The sequence below is a fragment of the Aptenodytes forsteri genome, unplaced genomic scaffold (assembly GCF_000699145.1).
Source record: "Aptenodytes forsteri isolate BGI_AS27 unplaced genomic scaffold, ASM69914v1 Scaffold376, whole genome shotgun sequence".
Taxonomy (NCBI): domain Eukaryota; kingdom Metazoa; phylum Chordata; class Aves; order Sphenisciformes; family Spheniscidae; genus Aptenodytes; species Aptenodytes forsteri.
In genome coordinates, this window is record NW_008796056.1 from 2,247,488 (window position 1) to 2,252,225 (window position 4,738).

Sequence of the window (4,738 nt, forward strand, 5' to 3'; positions counted from 1 at the left end):
CTTTCTTTAGTTCCTCTGAATAATGAACTATTAAATGTTATATTGACAAAAACTTATAGACTCTTTTGTGCTAATGTATTCCACTCTCAGTCCGCAGGGTGAGAACATTTTCATAGCATTTCTTTGCAGATTAATTGATCTAACTGCAGTGAGGGCTCTTATCATTCCTCTGCCAGAGCTGAATTCTGCTGCTAATCATGCTGCGATCGGTGCAATTGTGCTGCACTATGAATAGCATAGGAGAAGATCATGTTTGTGATGAGGTGGCCCTGAATTTAGTAAGACCACTGTAGACAGAGGAGAAAAGGGGCGGCAATAAGCAGTAAAATAAGCAGATAAGGATCCAAAGGTATAGAGAGCACCTCTGTTGATGAAGGCTGTCTGATGTCTCTCTGTCAACAAAGAAGCATCACTAGCGTGCCACTTACACTTTTATTGGCAGCATCCCTGCTGTAGATGCTGTTACTCAGCCCTGCAAGGAGACATTTTGCTGCTGCTACTACTTTGTTCCCATGCACTGCAGAGGGGTGGGAGAGATTATTCCCCATATTGTCAGTCTTGGATGAAAACAGTTCCTTTATAGGATCAGAAGTCCATGCCAGTGATTGGGATCAAGTCTCTACAGACTGATACTTTATCCCTTTCTCTCTATTTGCCCTGGCTGTGGGTACAGCATGATGGTGTTCTACATCAGTAGAGCATTAAGGATGTAGGCACGATTAAAGCATTTTTTGTGTAAGGGAGAGGATAATTTAACTTATTTTTATGAAAGCTATAGGTGTCATTCAATTTGGACTCCATGGATAATCAATGTAAAGAAACAACTACTTCCAAGAGGAAATTCATCCTCCTACCTTAGACATTTACATCAGGACAGGAAAAGCTGTTGCCAAGAGATGTCTCATGCTCTATCTTTCCATGTAACAGGGAAAATATATGACTAGTATAGACTAAAGTCTCATCTTTAGACACCTACAATTAGGTGAGCAGCACTACTTTTACTGTCAGTTTTCAGTGGGAGGTAATGTGGCCTTCCTCAAAATCAAATTTCTTTCTGACAGTAACTTCTATGGGAATGGAACTGAGAACATGTAAATCTGACTGCAGTTCCCAGCCATTTAATTGTCAATTAGAAAGACTCAGTATTTTGCAGAGGAAAAAGATATAGTTCATCATAAGTGGATGAATTGACTGGCTCAATGGACAAGAAGAGAGCAGTGGATGTTGTTTACCTTGTTCAAGGTTAGGCTTTCAACCATAACATCTCCCATAACATCCTCATAGACAAACTAATGAAGTAAGGACTACATAAGTGAACAGTGATGTGGACTGAAAATTGGCTGAACTGCTGGGCTCAAAGGGTTATAATCAGCAGCACAAAGTCCAGCTGGAGACCAGTCACTAGTGGTATACCCCAGGGGTCCATACTCAGGTCAACACTGCCTGACATCTTCATTAAGAATTTGGATGATGGGACGGGCTGCACCCTCAGCAAGTCTGCAGGCAATACAAAACTGGGAGGAGTGGTTGATGCACCAGAGAGTTGTGCTGCTATTCAGAGGGACCTTGCAAGCTGGAGTATTGGGCCAAGAGGAACCTCATGAAGTCCAAGAAAAGGAAATGTCAAGTCCTGCTCCTGGTGAGAAATAACCCCAGGCACCAGGGCAAGCAGGGGCTGATAGCTGGAAAGCAGCTTTGAAGAGAAGGACCGGGGGTCCTGGTGGACACCAAGTTGGACATGAGCCAGCAATGGACCCTTGCAGCAAAGGAGGTCAACCACCTCCTGGGCTGAATTAGACAGAGGGTCGCCAGCATGCCGAGGGAAGTCAGACACATCTGCAGTGCTGTGTCCAGTGCTGGGCTCCCCAGTACAAGAGGCATGGATATAGTGCAGTGAGTCCAGGAAAGAGCCATGACGATGTCTGAGGGCCTGGAGAATGTGACATATGAGGAGAGGCTGAGAGAGCTGTGACTGATCAGCCTGAAGAAGAGAAATTTCGGGAGGAATCCTGTCAATGTGTAGAAGCACCTGGAGTGGGGGGAGAAAAAAAGATGGAGCCAAACTCTTCTCAGTAACATCTAGTGGCAGGACAAGATGTGGTGGGCACAAATTGAAATACCACTTAAATGTAAGACAAAACTGTTTCATGGTGATTGTCATCAAACACTGGCACGGGCTGCCCACAGAGATTGTAGAGTGTCCATCCTTGAAGATATTCAAAACACAACTAGACAAGGCCCTGGAAAACCAGCTTTAGCTGACCCTGCTTTGAGCAGGGGTTTGGACTAGGCAATCTCCAGAGGTGCCCCTCCATCTCAACTGTTCTGTGATTTTAGATGTGCAGAGTAGAAAAAAATGGTTACCAGTAATTTAATAAAAACATATTAGAAAAACATAAAGACCTCTTTCGCCCTCACTTATACCATAGGCTTTTTGGTGAAACATCCTTGAAAGATATACCTTAGCATTTCTGAAAGGAAGTAGTTTGGGATTTTTTTGACCAGACTTCTAAATGTTGTTGCAGACACTGAGCAGCCAAGTGTGAATAATTTGTCTTCTGTGGCTCTTGCACACTATTTAACTATTCACTAATGACTGTATCATTTGTACACTCTCTATTTTCTTAGTCTGCCCTAAAGTCTTAAGTATAGTAAAATGCTCTTTATACCAAATGATCCATCCCAGATTCAGCTTGGATAAACCTTGCTGCTTTTTCCTTCAAAAGCTTCCTTAAAATCTTCTCTGTATCATCTTGCTCTTGGTTATAAAAAATCAGATGAAAAAAGTCCTTCTGGGACTCTTGGTTATGAACTGTACGTATTTTCCTACCTGTGTCTTTGTTCACTATGTATCATAGATGTCTGTTATGCTAACACAATTGTTCTTGTACCTTGCTTACCTTCCTTTAACCACATATGCTCTTTTGAGCTGTAGAGGATTTTCCAGCTCCAGCGCACTTTGGAACTCATCCCTCCAAGAAACCAATGAGGTTGGCTCTCTCACAGAGACCAATTATTTTAACTCCAATTATTCTCACTCTCAGTACAATTTGATAGAGAATCCACTTTATTTTCTATACATTTCTACTGTCTCGGCAGCTTACTAACACTTCTCCAGAAGTCTTTTTCTCTTTGTGTTCATTAGATCTCAGCAGTATATCCAAATCACTCTCTACTTTTTGTTACCTGCAAGACTAGAAGTTTGGCTTTAGCCTTCCAACTGTCTTTGCTCAGAGCTTGCAGAAACTGCAGCCAGATGCTGTGTCATTGCCTGCTCCAGGGTCTGAGCCATAGGCTCTTCTTTGATGAAGGAAGAAGCAGTGAGATTTCTTCACAGATAAATTATATGGGGGGAAAAAAGATGTCCTTGAGTTCACCAAGAATTTTGTTGAATTAGGTACCGCAGAATTTTGCCCCATAATGCCTAGACTGTTTTGATTTTTTGAAGTCATCTTACAGAGTAGTTCCAAACATCTGGAGCCTTTCAGTTTTAATGACATTTCCCTTAGTGACAGACTTAGAAATAGCTCATCAAACATAATGACGTCGGGATGAGTTAAAATATGGTGTTATTGCCTCTTCTGAGCTGCTAATGTCTATTTTGTAGCTGATAAACTCCCTGGGCTAAATTACACCCTTGGATAGGAAATGGCTATCGCATAAACCAATGGGAGTTTGACATGGTCATCAAGGGATGATAAGCAGCCCTCAGGGAAAACAATATAAACATATTGTCTCTTCTACTAGTTGATCCCACTAATTAAGAAATCAGAATGTGATAGAAAAATATTGATGGTGAACAGATGCATTTGCTGAATGATTATTGCAAGTCTGGTTTCTAAAGCTAACATATACAGCAGAGCACTCAGTATTTTACCATGAACTTTGGAAGTCTAATTAGGTGTTACCGTCAGTTCTCTGTAAAGCACCAGAAGGTGGCAAGCATTTTGCTAAAGGTCACCTCTACGTATGAAACAATTTGTATCCAACTTAGCTAAAATACAGGTAATACACTGATCTCATTGGCACGTTGCATTCTCCCCATCTGTTATGTCCACACATTTTTCATCTTATATTGTAAATTCTACAGGATGTCATCAAAGTGGCTGTGATTCTAGCAGCCCTGGACACCATAGATGGGATTCACTAATTTTAGGTATCTCTGATATAAGACAGTCATTCCAAAGTCTCCACTTATTCAACAAGTTAAACCAAACTGGGTAAGTGGTCCTACCAGAAAACTGGAAACTGAGACACATTAAAATCAAAGCTAATAATGAGCATGAACTTGTCACTAATATGCAGACGGTCTGCTTGGTCTCACATTTAGGTTGATGAGAACTCTAAGTAAGCATTGAATATCAGTTCACTTATATATTTCAGTGCTTAAGGAGATGTGCTTAAATTAAGCTATTTATATTACAAAACCCTGGGCCAAAGCTAAAATCATAGAATCATAGAATCATAGAATAGTTTGGGTTAGAAAGGACATCTAAAGGTCATCTAGTCCAAGCCCCCTGCCACGAGCAGGGACATCTTCAACTAAATCAGGTTGCTCAGAGCCCCCTCCAACCTGACTGTCCTGGTTTCGGCAGGGATAGAGTTAATTTCTTTTCTAGTAGCTGGTACAGTGTTTTGGATTTAGGATGAGAACAAAGTTGATAACGCACCGATGTTTTAGTTGTTGCTAGGTAATGCTTACACTAGCCAAGGACTTTTCAGCTTCCCATGTTCTACC